Source organism: Tamandua tetradactyla, chromosome 6, assembly GCF_023851605.1.
Source record: "Tamandua tetradactyla isolate mTamTet1 chromosome 6, mTamTet1.pri, whole genome shotgun sequence".
Classification (NCBI taxonomy): domain Eukaryota; kingdom Metazoa; phylum Chordata; class Mammalia; order Pilosa; family Myrmecophagidae; genus Tamandua; species Tamandua tetradactyla.
The window spans coordinates 30,301,975-30,322,655 of record NC_135332.1 but is presented as its reverse complement, the minus strand read 5'-3'; the positions used below and the strand labels follow the sequence as shown (position 1 = coordinate 30,322,655).

Below are 20,681 nucleotides of genomic sequence, written 5' to 3'. Positions count from 1 at the left end.
GCCAGGAATTCTGAAGCAGCATTTGCAGATAGCTATTTTCCAGCTCTGGACTGAAGCAACTCTAAAGGGGATGTTAACCTCTTTGACAAGACTATTCAGCAAAATGTTGTACTGACCATATGCAGGTAGTTAAAAGAGAAAATTTGCATAGGGCCTCCCCACTTACAAAGGGTTTTCCTGTGCATTATCCCTCTTAACCCAACCCTTGCAATAAAGCTGTGAGCACTCCCAGAGGTGAGGAGCAGAGCCTGGGAGAGATTTCAGGACTTACTCAAACTTTAGTGACCAAGCAGGGACCTAGAATTTGCACCCAGAAGTTCTGCCTCTAAAACCAATACTGACTCCACTGTACCCACTTCATCAGCAGCTCTATCTAAATAGGAAAGCTTTTGTCCCTATTGGCTCTTCTGGGGACTTGGAATTGGGAGGTGGGGATAGATAATTCAACCATGACTTTTGTCTCACAGTAGTACTGTCATTTCAGAACTCCTCTGTGGTTGCTGAGTATCTCTTCCTACTCTAAGGTGGTTGGTAAGAAGGGAGAGTTAGCTAAGTGAGGGTATGTTCACTTTCTTGCAGCTTAATCAGCCAAGAGTTCTCATACCAGTTCTCCATAGCCAAGCCAAGCTGGGATCATCCTGGGTCCAGATTCAGCGCCAAGCTCCCCAAGAGCACCTGGAGCCCTGATGGCCGCCCAAGCCTGTGCACATTACACTCCAGGCACTGTCCCAGGTCACCCCAAGGCTTTCAACTCCCACTGGGTGGCCGCGGGCTTTTCTCTGTGGCTTGGTACTGTTTCACCACCAGACAGGACCTTCCAGTTCTCCTTAGCTGTGGGGCCATATATGAGTGTAATCTTTGACTAATTGGCAAGTTCTAAAGTAATTTAAATCTTCCTTGTGCTTGATCATTCCTGACCTTCCCAGTGCCCCATAAGCTGCCCTTGGTACTGGTCCTACCCAGCTAAAGGCCAAACTCTTTATCTCTGACCATCAAGTTCCTGCCTCCTTGTCCCTTGTGGGTGTAGGCTAGAGTGGCCCACAGGGAACTCACATCCATCCAACAGATCCCAGTGCCACTAGCTGAGTCTTCTGACAGGTGTGCTTAAAAGACTGACTAAACCAGCTTTGCATCCTGAGCCAATTAAAACAGCACTTCCTGCCAAGAGGAGGGGCGCTCAAGGAAGGAGGAAGTAGAATGGTTTCTGCTTCCACACCAAGATGATGGAACCAGTTAGCAGCTTCTTACCCCCTGAGGAATGGGATCAAGACTTATGTGCTTTTCTATTCCGAGAGTCTCGCATGAGATGCACTATTTGTTGACTCATGAGACGCACTACTTGTTGATTAACTGAATGCATGATTTTCTCACACACAGTCACTAGCCCTACCTCCCTCCCAAATCCAGTACCTGACTGGTACGTGATAAATAAATGGTGCAGAAAAAAGAAGGTGGAAGCATCCACACTTTCTGAGGACTAAAGGAGTGGGGACAAAACATCCTGGACTGCCATAATCTCAAGGAACTAGGAAGTGGTGTCAACTGCTTAAGAATAGAGTATTAAGATATAGCTTTCACAATGTGACTGTGTGATTGTGAAAACCTTGTGTCTGATGCTCCTTTTATCTACCTTGTCAACAGATGAGTAGAACATATGGAATAAAATTAAATAAGGGAAACAAATGTTAAAATAAATTTAGTTTGAAATGCTAGTGATCAATCAAAGGGAGAAGTAAGGGGTATGGTATGTATAATTTTTTTTTCTGTTTTCATTTTATTTCTTTTTATGTTATCTTTTATTTCTTTTTCTGAATTGATGCAAATGTTAGAAATGATCATGATGATGAATATGCACCTATATGATGATACTGTGAATTACTGATTATATATGTAGAACGGAATGATTATATATTAAGAATGTTTGTGTTTCTTTGTTATCATATTTTTTAAATTTAAAATTAATAAAAAAATTTTAAAAAAAGAATAGAGTATTAAGCTCTGGGTGGATGGAGTTAGGCACTCGGGGGGGAAGGGAGGTCCTAAACTGACAGTGCTAGGATCTCAGCCAAAAGTGAAAGTTATGCAAGCTCTCACACGCTCTTCTCTCATTCTGAAAAACCCTTCAATGACCCCTTATTTCTTTTGTCTAACTTTTTTGTTTTGTTTTGTTTTTTCTTTTTTAATCTGTTTTTTTCTTTTTTAATCTGGTTAAGAGCTCCGGTGGCAACAAAATGAAAACACATAAAGGAAACAAATTTAATGCTGACAGAAAAGGTTCTGGATGGAGGAACGCTTCATTTGACAGTTTTCTCCAACAGGAAGAACTGATGGGCTTAATTAAATCATCAAAATCTTCAGAGATACAGGAGTGGTCAGGGCTGCGCTGGCTGGACTATTCATTCACTCCATTCAAGTGGAGCGCTCTTCTGGGAAGAGCAGTTCAGTCACAGGCACAGCCGCACAGCTTCCTTTGGAGGCAGACAACTGTCTTTGCTTTTTCTTTGTCTGGACCTAGGACATGGTTTAAAGATCTTCTTTCTCTACTCCAACCTCATTTTTTCCTTAACTGTTTCTATCCTACCTTAGGATAAACTTAAATCAATGTTCAGCCTTATCCAGGTACAATATTATTTTAACCTTATCCCAATTGTGGGGAAAACTTTTTGTTCCCCCCCAAATATGATTTCAGGCAACAGTCACCAGATCTGTGTTTATTTATGGGTAAGAAAGATGTGGGAGAGGCACCCTTCCCTGCTCTTTAGTCACATTTGCCTACTCTCCTTACGCTGGCCCTACTTAGGCTGCCTTAAAAACACACAAACAGAGAGATATGGTATCCTGTGGCTCCAGATTTGTCTAAGAACTTAGGTTACCCCTGAAATGCTGCCAGGACCCAGATCTCTTTGGGTCAAGAAACAGCCCAATCAGTGAGTTTAATCATCAGGCAAATGGCCAAAGTTAGAATTTCCTCAAGGCTCACTTGCATAACTTCACTTTGACCTTCACAAATTTCACTGGGCTGACTCAGATTAGGGTGACATGGACGATCTTTGGCTTCAGGGATCCTTTCCTTTATTATCCTTAAATGAATTGTTAATTGTTTGGGTAGGCAGGTAGGTTTCACCTTCCCTGTAAATGAAGAGGCAACCCATGAGGTTGTTAAACAAATTCTATTCAGTAGCTGGAAAAGTGAATTTCCTGTAGAATGACAGGAATTACATAGAAGCAAGCAATTTTATTTTCCTCAAATGTAGCAATAATTTTAATCTGTACATACATAAAACAAACAGTGCAATTATAAAACCTTGAAGGTGACATGCATGCTTTAAGGTGCAACTGGGATAGGGGAGGATGTTAACATCTCCAATTTTCCTTACCACTTTTTTCTAGTTCCTTATGCAAAAGCACTGAGCCAGGAAACTTCATCTGGAATGCTGAAGTTAAAGGTGAGCTTCCTGAAGTTTGCACATCCAAGTATCACAAACAAAATGGAAACGACTTCCCAGAGCAGTTTGGCAGGGACTAGAGTAATATGGCTGGGCAGTCAAGCTGGGAATGAATGAAATCAGGGATGCACTTTCTGAAAAAACTAAAAGAAACAGTGTTTGTTACTGAGCGTCCTATTTCTGGTTCATAGTTGCTACCCACTTGAGCCCTTCTATCAATCTTTTTATTCGGCATAGTTTGGAAGAGACGTTGTTCAATGGAATTACTTGTAACTAGGCTTAGTGAGATGCAGAAAGGAGGACCTGGGGAAATGGCTTCTTCCTTGAAATCTGAGTCCATACTCCTCTTCCACTGACAGTTCTGGTGGCCTCTTCTCTGCCATGGAAGCAGAGGTAGCTGGTGCAGAATGCCAGATGTCATCATCGTTCATGGGCCCAGGAGTGTAGGAAAAGGTGATGGGGGGGCTACCTTTGCTTCTTCCACAATACCTTTCTCAAGCTTTCCTGGCCTTCCAGAGGAACTTCTGGAACTAGAGAGAGTCAGTTCACTGGGTCCTTGACTCAGAGGCCAGGATGAGGCAGGACGTGGCAGAGTGACAAGACACAAAGGGAAAATATGGTACCAATTAGCTTCAAAGCAGGATAGAGTAATTTGTATTCGCAATGATGAAAATTCAAATTCCCAAAGTCAATCTAAAAACAAATGAAGGTTTTCTCTGAGTACTAATTTTTCTCTGTACAAGTAGCCTGCGCACTTCTGGTGTTAATTCCTCGTACTGCTCCCAGGTTAGATGATCCCAGGGACACTCTAGCAGTGTGGTCTAGCTCGTCCGGGACAGCTCTTTCTGGCAGTGGCATTTTGATTTGAACCCCAAAGTAAATCCATACATGGTATCACAGTTATTAAAATAATGAAATATTATTAGCCAAAGGTAACCACAATTCAAAGTTATATTTCACACGCAAATTTAGAAAAATCAAAAATGATAATAAAAGCATAAAATTAAACAGAAGGAAATCAATTTCTACATGAAATCAAATATATTTACAGTGTGATTTAAAGGGAAAAAATAAGCTACTTGGGTCATAAGTTTCATTTTATTTTAAATAACTTTAGCTACCTCAGCTGTTAATACAATAAAAGCAGAAAGAACAGGCTGCCTTTTTTTTTTTCCAGATTTAATCAGAAAATTGTATCTACAATAACTGACAGAACTCGCTTCTTGTCTTTCACCCATCTCATCAAAAAATTATTGCATTTTCCCCCAAACTGTACTTTTTGGATTCCACTGTGAATATACACATTTCTTCCTCTTTCCTGGAGGCATCTTGGTTTAAATCTATCTTTAAAAAACGGAGAAGGGGTACGTATATGGAGGCAAAATATTCTCTTGAAGCCAACAGATACAGAGTTGCGAGAGGAAGCTGATTGTACACACAAGCTGCGTGGGGCAGGAGAGGGGAGGGCTGTTGACTGGGGACACGTGACAGCCTTTGGTGAACGGGCGCAGGCAAAGCCCCACCGGGCCCTTCTTCTTGGCAGGGTCGCGACGGAGCTGGGGGAGATGGAGCTTCATCTCCCCTTTGGAACCTGTCGTTTGGTTCTCCTCCAAAAGCCTTTATCCAGATAAGAAGCCGATGACTTGATTATAAAAATAAGAATAATTAAATTTGGCTCAAGAAATAGATTGTCCAACTGTTCTGCTTTGCTATTTTTTCAATATCCAAGGCTGTTACAAAGAAAGAAACAAAAACATCTCTCAAGCTCCACAACAAAATTCCTTATTTTTTTTGCTCCAAATGCTACAACCTGAAGAATGGCTGCAGATTGAGATATCAAAAATCTCAGAAAAATATATATTTGTATATCTCTGTATGTCTATTATTTAAATTTCACATTCCTTGAAAAGTGGTTATTCAGTCAGTAGCTGCTGAAGGAGGCTCTTCTGCTGGGCCTGGGGGGTCTGTGGTCCTGCCGTGGGCTTTTGAGCTCCCAGTGGACCAGGCTGGTTCAGGTAAGGGTCCCCGCCTACCAGATTCACTGTACACTGGATGTCAGCAAACACCTGAACCTGTTGCACCTGGGTTCCATCTGTTTCTGTTTTGAGAAGGTCATTGGATGAGAGCTGGTTGCAGTAGAGGCCTGTAAGTCTCAATGCTGGATCATTTATCTGCTCAGGGCACATGGTGTTCATTCCTGGCATCTGCAAAGAGCTCATCTGCATCTGGCCCATCATTGGGTTCATGTTCTGAACATTTGTGTTTCCACTTGCCATGGATACGGTGATGCTCATGTTGTTGTACACTCCTGGCTGGGCAGGTGTGGCCTGGTTCTGGACAGCTTGACTGAACACATTGTTGCTTCCCATCGCTCCTTGCTGCCAGGCCTTCATGTCTGGTGACTGGTATCCAGAAGTGGGTGGATTTTGCTGGAGCAAAGAGCTCTGAGGAGGAGGGATTGGCATTGGCACCATGGAGCTCCCAGGGCTGAGAGAAGTAGCAAAGTTGGCCTCACCTTGGGGAACCATTCCTGCCGCCGCCGCCGCCTCTGGGCCGCGCTGACTGGCGCCGCGCTCGCCCGCGACCGTGGCGCGCCGCCGCGGCTCTCCGGCCCCTTTCTCAGGAGCAGGGGTCCGCCCCCCAGCAGGGGGATGCAGAACGCAGCCGGCGCGGGCTGCGCTCGAGGGAGCGGCGGCGAGGAGGGCGGCGAGGCACTCGGGGCCGCGGCCCGGCCGTCTGCGTCGAGGGCTGGGCGAATCGCGTCAGGCTCCCGCTCTCCTGCCCCGAGGAGCAGGCATTTCAGCCGCTCTCCGCGGCCGCCATGTTCTCCTCCTCTTTTGTCTAACTTTTAACCTGCAATCTCTACTTAAATGTCACTTTCTGAAAGAGACCTTTTCAGGTCTGATTCGTCAAGTTCTTCCCAGTCACAGTCCTGGTCAGCTTGTAATTGTCTGCTAACATGTGTGTGTCTATTGTCTGCCTTCCCTGTTCCCTAAAAGGCTGTGCCACTTCTGTTTTTCTCTCCATCAGATCCCTAGCATAGGGGCTGACTCATAAGCTGATAATAAAAACCTATTTGCTGGATAAAGGAATGACAGAATTTTATTATATCATTAGATGCTCAGAACAATCCTGGGTCTTATGTGTTGCAATGTCTCGTTCTCAGATGAGGAACGCGGTCATCAGAGCATTAGGAGAGGACACAGGAGTGCTGGAGGCCAGGTCTGCTGGCTCTGAAGCCTGGTATCTCCCCTGCTGCCCGGGTCTAGGGGAGGGCTCAGGTTAGTGAGTGCGGGAAAGATGCGGGAGGGACAAGAGAAAAGTCAGCACGGCCCTGGTCGAGTCCGGAACAGGAAAGAAAGGACAGAAGGCCAGGTGACTGTCCTGCTGGCTTCAGCCTGACCCTGGCAGTCATGAAGGACGGGTGGATGTGTGCCACCAATGTGGACCAGGGCAAGGGGAGCACAGACCTGAGAGGCTACGAATTTCTTCTCATTGTCTTCTCTCTTGATGTCTCCAAAATGCAGTGGGGTGGACTGGTTAAAAGACAAGCTCTGGTGCCTGGCGCTGCCTCTGCTCCTAATCTGCTATGTGACAGCACAAGTCATTTAAGGTCTCTGTGCCTCAGTTTCCTCAGCTGTGAAACATGAATGATAATAGCACCCACCTCATGATGTTATTATAAGAATTAAATGAGTTAATACTAGGTGAAGTGCTTAGAACAATGCCTGGGGCATGGTAAATGTTAGCAATTATTGTTTGAAGTACAACTGTGGTGCACTGAAAAGTCTATTTGCGATTACTAGGGTTTAAATTAATAGTAAACTTAGTGAAGTTACCAGTGCAAGCTCTATGTTCAGTGAACTGATCCTATTATTTGTGATGGAATGAATTATTGACTCCAATTCTTCACTTCTGTATAATTACGCATCACAACCTTGCTATACCTCCAAGTAGGCCATGCCTCTCACCCTTGCTTGTGCTTGCTTTAACCAAAAGTATGCTAGCAGATGGTACATAAGCAGATGCTGAAATGTGTTTGCATGGATGGGCTTTCTCTCCTGAGTTCCAGTGATCTACCATAAGAAGAACATGCCCTGGGTAACTCCTGCCCCTTCAAACTAAGTCCCAGGAAAAGCTTGGGGGGCTGCTTCATTGCCTGGAGCCACGGCCAGCAATCTATAACAGAGCTGCCCAGCTAAGCTCAGCCTGTATCTGGTGAACTACATGTTAATGTTTGAACCTGAGCACATGAAAATAAATGCCCGTTGTTGAAAGCATTGTTGAGATGGTTTGTTATGCACTGTTATTGCAGCAAAAGCCAACTAAAACTTATTTCTATCAATAAATTCAATTTTAACAAGTTTCAAGGAAACATTTTGTTAATATTTAAACTTTGTTAAACAATCATGTGGCACACTCAAAGGCATTTAACTGAAGGAAATTTAAATAAGGAACTATTTACAGAGGTATGAATAGGGCTAAGGAAACCAAGGTATGGTGGAGTGCTCAGAGACTAGCAACAGCAGGAACCTGTTACTACCTGAGGTTTGAGGACATCAGGGCAAAAAAGACGGATTATCTGAACCCAGGAAGAGCTGTGGCTACGGAAAAGGGGCTGCTCCCGAGGCTGCAGCCTTTCCTTTCCTCTCTTAATGGTTCCTCCATATTGACCGAACCCAACCCAAAGCCAGAGGGCAAAGGAGCATGACTATAGCTGTCTCCCTGGAGCACTGTACAGGGTGAAGAAAGGTGGAGGAGAGATCTGGAGGAGCACACCGAGAAAAACCAGCACACAATGCCATTGACAATGGGATTAGTCAGAATACGCTCATAGCTGTTTTGAAACAACCCCCAAATCTTAGTGACCTAACACAATAAAAGTTTATTTCTTTGCTAAGGCAAAGACCATTGTGGAAGTTCCTGGTTGGGTGGTTCTGTTGGGTGGCATTCTTCCAAAGGGTGATTCAGGGAGTCATGGTCCCTCCGTCTTGTAAAGCCTTCAGCGGTAACATGCGGTCTCCACTGTCATCATGTAATAGAAAGAAGCTGATGGGGAAGGCAAGCCAGATACCTAACCTGCTTGGCCCAGAGACGACACATATCATTTTTTGCTTCCTTCCATTAACGACAGCTGGTCACTGGACCCACCTAACCACAAGGGGCTGGGAAATGCAGTCCCAAGTTGAGCAGCTGGTCCCTATCAAACACCTCAGCAACATGCGACAATGGACTTCCCACTGTGGAAGGGGAGCGCAGACGTTTTGGTGGTCTGATTGTTGCCTTTTCCACAACAATCTTAAGTTAATTAGTTCATTAAAACATTTCAAGTTGCATTTTAAAGACAATATATTATTTTATTTTTCCTTTTTTAAAACTCTTCACTTACCTGATCTGACATGTAAAACCTACTCTAAGTACCTAAACTACACAGGAAAATTGAAGGAATTAAATTGACAAAATGTACTAAATTTCAAGTTCTCTTAAAATATTCTGTCACTATTAATAAACTTAGTACATTCTCAGCGGTTTCATTTTTTTAAATCACAATTGCTTAGGAACACACAAATTATAACTGAAAAATCACCCCCCAAAAATGCTAACACAATGTATTTGACTAATTTAACATCTTTAAATCAACTCTAATCTGTCCATGAGTTAAATTAACTACTAAGAAAACAATTTCACTCTACCCAGCAATAATTAGGGTTACCATCTCAGCTGGCTGAGTTATCAGCTGAAAACTCTTGACTGGCTACAAGACTCTGTTCTCCCCAGTGGTTGTGCCACGCTCTGACCCCACCACCCCCATTTTGGGGGAGGATAGAATATGTTTTATTTAACATTTTGTTAGCTCTACTTACAACATGTAAATATTTTACCCTAAGCCCCACAAAAGGTGGAGCTACTTTTTTTCTTAACTTTTATTATAGAAAATTTCACACATATATCAAAATAGATTAGTATAAGGAAATCTCATGTACTCATCACCCAGCTTCAACAATTCTCAACTCATGATTAGTCTTGTCTCTTCTCCACATCCTATCCAATTCCCTCCTTTAGTATGATTTTGAAGCAAATTAGGGTGTGCCAAGCTGTTTTTAAGTAAGTGGTTGGGCAGCTGAAAATTGCAAATTTATAGCTTATAATTGGGGAGTTCTCAAAGGACATGTCTCTTGAGCCCATGCTACGCCATTACCTAATTCGTCCATTAAATTTGAATATACTGAAGTCTTCACCTTCACTAAGTAAAGGTGAAATTGCAGCCAAATTTCCTCACTACTTGGGTGGATTGTGCATGTCTTTCATTTTCTTAAGGGGCAATAAGGTAAGGTAGTGAGGTGAGTAAGACTCTGGAGACAGACTGTCAGGGGTCAAAATCCTGTTCTTTATAGCTGTGTGACCTGGGCAAGTCTGTCAACCTCTCTGAGCCTCAGTTGCTTCATCGGCAAAATGATGATGGTAATGGGACCTAATTCACAGGGTTACTAAGAATATTAAAAGAGTCAATACAAACAACACACTTAGAACTGTGACTGACCCGAGTAAATACAATAAAGCTATATCTCATTTTAGTGTGCTTCGCTTTATTATGCTTTGTAGATATTGATTTTTTTACAGATTGAAGGTTTGCGGCAACCCTGCATCGAGCAGGTCTATTGGCGCCATTTTTCCCATAGTATGTGCTTACTTTGTGACTTTGTCACATTTTGGTAATTCTCACATTCCCAACTTTTCCGTTATATATCTGTTATAGTGATCCCTGATCTGGCGATCACTGATCTTACTACTGTAATTGTTTTGGGGTGCTACAAACCGTGGCCATATAAGATGGCAAAGCTAATTGATAAATGTTGTGTGTGTTTTGACTGCTCTGCACACCAGCCGTTCCTGTCCCTCTCCCTCTCCTCAGGTCTCCCTGTACCCTGAGACTCAACAATATTGCAATTAGACTAATTATGAGCACTACAGTGGCCTCTAAGTGTTTAAGTGAAAGGAAAAGTTGCAAGTCTTTCACTTTAAATCAAAAGACTGAGGCAATTAAGCTTAGTGAAAAGACTTGTCGAAAGTTGAGACAGGCCAAAAGGTAGATTTTGCACCAGTTAGCCAAGTTGTGAATGCAAAGGAAAAGTTCTTGGAGGAAATTGAAAGTGCTACTCCAGTGAATACATGAATAATAAGAAAGCAAAGCAGTCATATTGCTAATATGGAGAAAGTTTTAGTGGTCTGGATAGAAGATCAAACCAGCCACAATATTACCTTAGCCAAAACCTAATCCAGACCAAGGCTGAAAGAAGTGAGGAAGCTGCAGAAGAAAAGTTAGAAGTTTATAGAGGTTGGTTCATGAGCTTTAAGGAAAGAAGCCATCTCCATAACATAAACATGCAAGGTGAAGCAGCAAATGCTGATATAGAAGCTATAGCACGTTATCCAAAAGATAATTGATGAAAGATACTAATGAGAGATAACTGATGAAGTGGCTACACTTTAGATTTTCAGTGTGGACAAAACAGCCTTATATTGGAAGAAGATTCCATCTAGGACTTTCATAGCTGGAGAAGAGAAGTCAATGCATGACTTCAAAGCTTCAAAGGCCAGCCTGACTCTTGATAGAAGCTACTGCAGCTAGTGACTTTAAGTTGAAGCCAATGCTCATTTTAACATTCAAAAATCCTGGGCTTCCAGAACTTCAACTAATTCCATCCAACTACCCCATATTACCAACAGCCCCTTCCAACATGAAAAAGTTAGAATGGCATTGCCCAAATACCCCTAATGAGTGGGAGAAAGATAAAAGGTGATGGTGGAGTTATACAGAGAAGGTAGGGTTTAACAAATGAGTATGAGGGCTGAATCATTTTATTGATATTTCCTTTAGCCTCCAATACCTTAGAGCAGCTAGAAATAAGAACTTAAAATTGTGGAATTGTAACCCATACCAAACTCTGAAATCTGTCCTTTGTTGTAATGTACTTTGAAATTTATTGCTTTTGTGTGTATTTGTTATTTAAAAAGAAGGAGGAATATAACAGAGAAAATAGGCTTTAACAAGTGAGTATGACTGCTGAATAATTATATTGATACTTCTGTTGGTCTCCAGTGTCTTGGAGCAGCTAGAAGTAAAAAACAAACAAACCATGGAACTGTAACCCATACCAAAGTTTAAAATCTGTTCTATAGCTACTTGTTATAAAGTACTTGGAAATTTATTGCTTTTTTGTATATATGCTGTATTTCACAGTAAAAAAAAAAAGTTAAAAAACAAGAAAACTTAGGATCGTTAAGATTTATGCTGAATCTACTCTACCTGTGCACTATAAATGGAACAAAGTCTGGATGACAGTGCATCTGTTTACAGCATGGTTGACTGAATATCTTAAGCCCACTGTTGAGACCTACTGCTCATAAAAAAAAGAGATTTCTTTGAAAATATTACTGCTCATTGACAATGTACTTACGTGGTCACCCTAGAGCTTTGATAGAGATGTACAAGGAGATTAATGTTGCTTTCATGCCTGCTAACACAACATCCATTCTGCATGAATCAAGGAGTAATTTCAACTTTCGAGACTTACTATTTAAAAAGTACATTTTGTAGGGCGGGCCGCGGTGGCTCAGCGGGCAAGAGTGCTTGCCTGCCGTGCCGGAGGACCCCGGTTCGATTCCCGGCCCCAGCCCATGTAAAAAACAAACAAACAAACAAAATATAATAAAACAAGAAAATGTTTAAAAATGTTTCCCTTAAAAAGTACATTTTGTAAGGCTATAGCTGTGATAGACAGTGATTCCTCTGACAGATCTGGGTGGAGTTAATTGAAAACCTTCTGGAAAGGATTCATGATTCCAGAGGCCATTAAGAACATTCATGCTTCGTGGATGGAGGTCAAATATCAACGTTAACAGGAGTTTGGAAGAAGTTGATTCCAACCCTCATGGATGACTGAGGGTTTTAAGACCTCAGTGGAGAAAGTAACTGCAGATGTAGTGGAAATAGCAAGAAAGCTAGAATTACAAGTGGAACCTGAAGATGTGAATGAATTGCTGCAATTTTATGATAAAACTCTAATGGATGAAGAGTTGCTTCTTATGGATGAACAAAGAGAGTGGTTTCTTGAGATGGAAAGTACTCCTGGCAAAGATGCTGTGCACATTGTTGAAATGACAACAAAGGGCTTAGAATATTACATAAACAGCTGATAACGCAGCATTATGGTTTGATAGGATTGATTCCACTTTTGAAAGAAGTTCTATTGTGGGTAAAATGTTGTCAAACAGCATCACGCTAGGGAGAAATCTTTCATGAAAGGAAGAATCAATCGATGTGGCAATGTGGCAAATCTCATTGCTGTCTTCTTTTTAAAAATTGCCACTGCATGGCTGGTTCAGTGGCAGAATGTTTGCCTGCCGTGCAATAGACCCAGGTTTTATTCCCAGCTCACGCACCCAGAAAAAAAAAAATCCCACAACCATCCCAGCTTCAGCAACCACTGATCAGTCAGCCGTCAGCAACATCAAGGTGAGATCCTCCATCAGCAAGATTACAACTAGCTAGAGACTAAGATGATTAGCATTTTTTAGCAATAAAGTATTTTTTAAATGAAGGCACATACATTGTTGTTCTAGTTTGCTAGCTGCCGGAATGCAACACACCAGAGACGGATTGGCTTTTAATAAAAGGGGATTTATTTTGTTGGTTCTTCAGAAGAAAGGCAGCTACCTTTCCACTGAGGTTCTTTCTTACGTGGAAGGCACAGGATGGTCTCTGCTGGTCTTCTCTCCAGGCCCCTGGGTTCCAACAACTTTCCCCGGGGTGATTTCTTTCTCCATCTCCAAGGGCCCGGGCTGAGCTGCAAGTGCTGAGATGAGGAATGCCAAGCTGCTAGCCTGTGCTACATTGCGTTCTCTCATTTAAGCACAAGCCAATTAAGTTAAACGTCACTCATTGCAGCAGACACGCCTCCTAGCCAACTGCGGATGTAATTAGCAACAGATGAGATGCACCTACCATTGGCTCATGTCCACAGCAACAGAACTAGGTGCTTTCACCTGGCCAAGTTGACAACTGAATCTAACTACCACAATTGTTTTTCCAGATGTAATGCTATTGCACACTGGATAGACTACAGTATAGTGTAATTATAATTTTTATATGCACTGGAGAAACCAAAATTTGTTTGGCAAAATGAATATTGACTTTATTTCAATATTCATTTCATTGTAGTAGTCTTGAATGGACCCTGCAATATCTCTGAGGTGTGTCTGTATGGGGTGAACACAAAAGCAAGCAATGAAATGTGCTGTTTGGCTGACATTGTTTCCATTTTACTTTGGGGAGGAGAGCGGTTCTTACAGAGTCAGGAGTAGATAAACATTGGTCAGCATGATATGTCCAATTTGATAAACTATCTCTCCTGGAATGACACTGGTTTCTTCCAAGATGTTGCTTACCTGCAGTTCAGTAGGGTGCATTCCATTGTTCCACATTCTTGGACAATCCCTTCAGGTCAATTGTTTTTGTCTTCTGGACACTTCTTCCTTAGAAAGGGGTCCATCCCAGCCATCCCAATGAAGCCTTCGTTTTACTTTACTTAATAGATGTAAAGAATGGCTTGAAGGGATTAAGAGTAGAAGAAAATAACTTTTGTATTCAAGAAAATAAAGTATGGTGCTTTTGACAATTATGGCAGCTTTTATTATAAAAGTAAACAGATCTGTAATGTGAATTGCGACTTGCTGATAGATTGGACAGAAGGAAGTAAGGGAAAGAATGGAGTCAAGAATGACTCCCCAGGAAAGGAGGAAATATTAAACTTCCCCACCTGGGGAATTCCTGACAATCTTGCAAGCACTGGGGACAAACAGTTCAATAGGCTGAGTCTTTGATTTGGGGGCTCACCCCTATGAAACTTATTCTTACAAAGGAGAGAAGGTAAGCCTACTTATAATTATGCCTAAAAGTCACCCCCAGAAAACCTCTTTTGATGCTCAGATGTGACCTCTCTCTCTAAGCCAGCTCGGCAGGTGAACTCACTGCCCTCCCTTCTGTGTGGGACATAACTCCCAGGGGTGTAAATCTCCCTGGCAACGTGGGAAGGAACTCCCCGGATGAGCTGGGATCTCTCATGATGGGACTGAGAAAGCCTTCTTGACCAAAAGGGGCAAGAGAAAAAATGAGACAAAATAAAGTTTCAGTGGCTGAAAGATTTCAAGCAGAGTTGAGAGGTTATCCTGGAGGTTATTCTTATGCTTTACAATGTATTGGAGTGGCTAGAGGGAAGTCCCTGAAACTGTTGAACTGTATTTCAGTCGCCTTGGTTCTTGAAGACAATTGTATAACTCTAAAACTTTTACAGTGTGACCATGTGATTGTGAAAACCTTGTGGCTGGCGGACCTTTTATCCAGGGTGTGGACAGATGGGTAAAAAAATATGGACAAAAAATAAGTAAATAAGGAGGGTACAATAATGGGTAAAAAAAAAAAAGTGGGTAGATTGCAATACTAGCAGTCAATGAGAGGAAGGTAAGGAAAATGGAATGTATGAGTTTTTTTTGTTTATTAATTAAAGAAAAAAAGAAATTAACCCAACAATGTATGAGTTTTTAATTTTTTCTTTTTAGTTCTTTTTCTGGAGTGATACATGTTAGGTCGGGGGAACAGGGAAGGTCACCATGACTCGAGCTGTGTAAAATGTGCCGCCCCTTCTAGACGTCATCTAACCCCCTTGCTTAAAAACCACCCACACCAGGACCCAGCGGCGGACTCACAACTCCCTACCTTGAGTTCTGTGAGCTCTGCCCAGGAGAGCAGGAATAAACTCGCTCACTCTAAGGTTTTTCGGTCTGCCTCTTCTCTCTTTCTGTTTTTTTTTAATTTTTATCTATTTATTTATTTTTTGCTTCAAACTATAATATTTAGAGGAAAGTATACTCATAAAACATGATATAGCTAACATGCAAAGCAGACAATCAAAAATTATTTTTTGAAGATTCATTATGTGTTTAAGTACTGCAGAGGTCCTAGAGCTGCATGTTGTTGGCATTCACAAAATTAGAGTTGATTTCTGGCTAATGATTATTACAGAAGAACACTGAGGAAAATGTCCATCATTACAATCAGTAAAAGAACCAAATTTTATCTGTCACGAAGAGTAGAAGTTATATTTAGTAATAGTCTCACTTATAAATTAAATACTCTCACTTCCAAGTTGTATTTTGATGCTGTTCCTTTTCCTTTTTCCCTTGTTTCAAATAACTGACAAAGTACGACCGTCTTGTAGCTGGCAGTCCAAAGAAGGGAGGAGTCAGGACCAACCACCTAGTTGCTGTTGTTTGTAAAGTACAAACACAAACTTTTGAGTGAGGCAACATTATCAAAAGGGGAAAGTCCCTTTCACTCCCAACTTGTTCCATTAAAATAAGTATATTCTAATTTACAAAATGGATTTAAAAAAATTTAGTATGAAGATTCATCACCAATCAACATTTCACACACTGATGTCTAATTCCCAGAAATAATTTACATAGCAGTTGTGAGTCTAATTTGGAACATTTAAATGTAAGGTATTACTATTAGATAGTAGATATAATGACATGATTCCTGATCATATTTATATAGAAGGTATAAACCTGAGACTCGGATTTTGCTGACATCAAAAATTTAAAAAACAAAGAACATCTCAATTATGCATCTCTGTACCCAGTAGCTTCTCTAAGATTTACAAAATTATAATTTTGTAATTATGTGACTATAATTTCAACAAATCCCTTGATTGTAGATGCCAAAAAGATAAGGTTTAATATTGAGCTAATTTCCATTGAATTTTATGTTAGGATCAATCAGTGAGCTAAATTTTAAAAATAATTTGAAAAGTAAACCTTAATTAATGATTTCTTTTTCTAAACCAGTATCAGCTGATTTAATCTCGCCCAGTTGAATGGGTCTCTTTTGGTTGGTCAATATGATAGAGAAGCTCTGCCGGTAAGAAGTATCCAGCATATTGCACTGTATCTGGAGTAGTGTCATAATGGCAGTGTCCACCTTCTCCATGATGACTGAAACAGTGAGTGTGCTCCAGTCGCAAATCAAACCCTGGGTCTCTGGAGACAAAGACTGGCAGACAAACCAAAGGAGCATTCATCTCATAAAAATGCAACCATTTATTGACCTCTTCATCAGTGTTCAATGGGCAGGAAGAAAATTCTGGGGGCATAATGTGAGTCCTCACTTTTCCCTTCTGAATTACGAAAGTACCTCCCATTCCTACAGGTTTATCTCCATAATGTTTTTCAAGAGTCTTTCTCATACAAGTCACAAAGTTAAGTTTTCCAGTTCTTCTTTTGGCCTTCACCTCAATGACCTTGCCAGGTTGACCGTCACTGGCAAAAAGATTAGCCAGTAATGCACACCCAAAGCCATGGTATTTCTCACTGTATTTCTCTAGCAGGCACCCTCCATCTACAGGGTTAATATGGGCAATGTAACTTCCATTCACAGGAGGTTTGTGTTCACTTTCTGTTTGAATAACTGGCATAAACTCAGTATTGAACCCAACAGTCTGAAATGGGCCTGCCCCTGCTCCAAGAATAAAAGCTCCAGGAAGCTAGATTTCTTTTGCAATCTTATTCAGATCATAAACTTTTTCTTGTTTTACAAGAGGCAGTAAGTAAGGCACACCTCCTACTTCTGCAATTCTAGTTCTCCCACAGATGCCTTTTGCAGGAAGGGCAAATGGTTCCTTAGTCAGGTCAGGGCAGTCAACTACAGAGACCTGGACATCAGCAAAGTTATCTTTTAGTCCCTTCTGTAGAACTCCAGCAAGTTCTTCTAGATCTGGCACATGAAAAGAAAACTCAACACAAGCCATTTTCTTTCTTCTTTAGATGCAAGGTTATACAAATAAAGTTATTGTAGGCCAATTATCAGAAAAATTCAGCATACAAAGCATGAAGAGCTGCTGATCGATCTCAACCAGCTGAGTAAAGCTTTATGTTCCCTCAGGAAACTCCTTCCCCTTCACCCCTCTTCTCTCTTTCACCTCCTAAACCTTACAATACAGATGTTCTAAAAATGATCATGGTGATGAAAGCATAACTATGCGATGATATTGTGAACCACTGATTGTATACTTTGGGTAGACTGGTGCATTAAGTCTTTTTAAATTTTTATCATTTTTTTATTATTTTTATTTTTATTTTTATTTTTTTATTATTATTCTTTTTTGCATGGGCAGGCACCGGGAATCAAACCTGGGTCTCCAGCATGGCAGGCATGAATGCTGCCACTGAGCCACCATTGCACTGCCCAATAAAAATATTTTTTAAATAAAATTAAGTTAAAAAAAATGACTGCCATGTTCTTGGCTTGAGAAACTTGTTGGAAGATAGTGCCACTTACCAAATTCAGGAAAACTGCGCAATAATCAGGTTTGGGAGAAAATTCAGGTGTTTTGTTTTGTGCACATTAAGCTTGAGAAGCCTATTAGACACTCAGGCAACTGTGTCAAGTGGGACACTTGGATAAACAAGGTTGAAGTTCAGGGGTAATGGTAGGGTTTGAAATATACCTTTAGCAGTCACTGGTGTGGAAATGGTCTTTAATGCCATAATCTGGATGAAATTACTTAGGTATACAGGATAGTGGGAGAAAAGAAAGAGACTCAGGAATGAGCACTCCAACTTGAGTTTGGGCAGAAGAGGCAGCAAGTGGACTGGGAAGCAGTTGCGGGATGTAGGAGGGAAACCTTAAGGATGTGATGGGCGGAAGCCAAAAGAAGAATGGGTTCTTAGAAAGAAGGAGGGCCCGCCTGTATTTAAAAGCTCCTGAGATGACAAATAAGGTGAGTACAAAGAAGAGACCATAGTGTTTTGGCAACATAAGGTTCTCAATTGAGCATTTCTCACCTGAGTGTCCTTCCTTTTGGACCTGCCTCGGTGTTCAGAAGGTCTTCCTTCTTGACCATCATCCTCCTTGACCACTTCTGAAGAGGGCCTTGAAGAATATGCCGTCTGTGTTGGCTGAGAATTTTGTTTAGCCTGCCTGCTCCCTGTAAAAGTTGAGGGCAGAAAAAGTCCATTTTATCACTCTGGTCTCTTTTGGTCCAGGCTGGGGGCACTTTGCCAAAATAGCTTTCTCAAAACTGAATATATCTATGTATTTAATTTCAGACAACTCCATGGAACAAAAGCCATGCCCACAATTCTTTCACATTTCCCTCTAGTCTTAGAAACAGGTATTTAATAACAGGCATATCAGCCTTCTGTGGGACCAGGAAGTTCATCATTCTAGGAACCCTTTTGTCGAGCTGAATGGATAGGCACCACCTTAAGCCTTTCAGAGGTCTTAACAAAGCCAGTCAGAGGCTTAGAAGAAAATCCCAGAAGACAACAATGGAATAATGGTTTAAGAACACTCTTGATGTCACAGAGGGTGGTATGTGTGGCAGAAAAGTCGATATCTGAATTGAAAAGTGAACAAGAAAAGAGGGAGATGTGTGTGGTTATAAAATGGTTATAAAATACTATGACAATCCTAGAATGAGCTGAGACTTAGCATCAAGGGATTGAGAAAACCTTCTCGACCAAAAGGGGGAAGAGTGAAATGAGACTAAGTGTCAATGGCTGAGAGATTCCAAACAGAGTTGAGAGGTTATCCTGGAGGTTATTCTTACCCATGAGTAGATATCACCTTGTTATTCAAGATGTAATGGAGAGGCTGGAGGGAACTGCCTGAAAATGTAGAGCTGTGTTCCAGTAGTCATGTTTCTTGATGATGATTGAATAATGATATAGCTTTTCACAATGTGTGATTGTGAAAACCTTGTGTCTGATGCTCCTTTTATCTACCTTGTCAACAGACGAGTAGAACATATGGAATAAAAATAAATAATAGGGGGAACAAATGTTAAAATAAATTTAGTTTGAAATGCTAGTGATCAGTGAAAGCCAGGGGTAAGGGGTATGGTAGGCATAATCTTTTTTTTTTTCTGTTTTTGTTTTATTTCTTTTTCCATTGTCTTTTTATTTCTTTTTCTGAATGGATGCAAATGTTCTAAGAAATGATGAATATGCAACTAAGTGATGATATTGTGAATTACTGATTATCTATGTTGATTTTTATTTCATTTGTTAATTTTTTAAATTAATAAATAATTTTTTTTAAAAAGCCACACGAGACAGGGCTGCCCCCTTAATTTACAGTAATTGCATATAGACTAGATAGGCCCACAATGGCTGGTACAGTGACATGTACATGATATATTCTCAATAATTTTATGATGACTGAAACTGAACATATCCATTCTCCCCTAGAAGATCTTTCACCACATCTTCTAAAAAAAAAATCTGTGACAAGTGATTGTCATAGTATTGGCAATGTTGTGTATTGACTGTGGTCCTGGATGCACATAAAATTATATAAAACTAATACACACAGATACATGACAAAACCGAAGAAATCTGAATAAGATCAGTGGATTATATCAATGTTGGTACCTCGATTGTGATATTATACTATAGTTTTGCCAAATGATGATGCTGGGGAAAACTAGGCAAAGTGTACAAGGGATTTCTCTTTATTATTTCTCACAATTGCCTGTGAATCTACCATTATCTCATTTTTCAGTTAGCAAGCTGCTTAGCTTCACTTCTGGACATGACTGAGCTACCCCTGGGGCGAGAGCAGCCATCGGTGGGTTCATATTATTGCATGAATCTGGCTCTATATAGTAGAGAGAAGCATAGGTGGAAAAAAAAACACTAACCATTATGTTCTACAATCTTAAATATCATAATTTAAAAATTTTATATTCACATGGATTGTGAACTCCTTCAAAGAAGTCATGATATAAATAGCACACAGTGGTATGAAAAGAATAAATTCAATAGAAAAGTATGCAATTAAATTGAATCACTAAAATATTGCTGACACCTTTTTAAAAAAGTGATTCAGAGTCAAACTCTGAATGTGAAAATATTTGTGAAATATCATACTCAATTTATTTTGCATATATTTTCTTTTTTATGCCTTCTTAATAATGATATAAGATTAAAATATCTAAATAAGTCCAAAAGAACTCTTTTGTTAAAATAAAGTTTGAGTTAAATAAAACAAATAGACAAAATGCTCAACACATTAGTCATTAGAGAAATGCAAATCAAAGCTATAATCGGATGCCACTTCACACCCAGTAGGATGGCTATTATAAAAAAAGATAGACAATAGCAAGTGTTGGTGAG

At 40.7% G+C, this 20,681-nt stretch overlaps 1 long non-coding RNA gene and 1 pseudogene across 1 annotated transcript; both read right to left on the bottom strand.

The window, feature by feature from the left end:
- Nucleotides 1-15,437: 15,437 nt before the first annotated feature.
- Nucleotides 15,438-18,837, bottom strand: LOC143687587 (uncharacterized). Its single transcript, XR_013177587.1, has 3 exons — nt 18,768-18,837; nt 18,348-18,490; nt 15,438-15,769 (listed from the first exon to the last, which is right to left on the bottom strand). It is a non-coding gene; the product is annotated as an uncharacterized LOC143687587 (long non-coding RNA).
- Nucleotides 16,123-17,460, bottom strand: LOC143687586 (ester hydrolase C11orf54 homolog pseudogene; annotated as a pseudogene).
- Nucleotides 18,838-20,681: the final 1,844 nt, after the last annotated feature.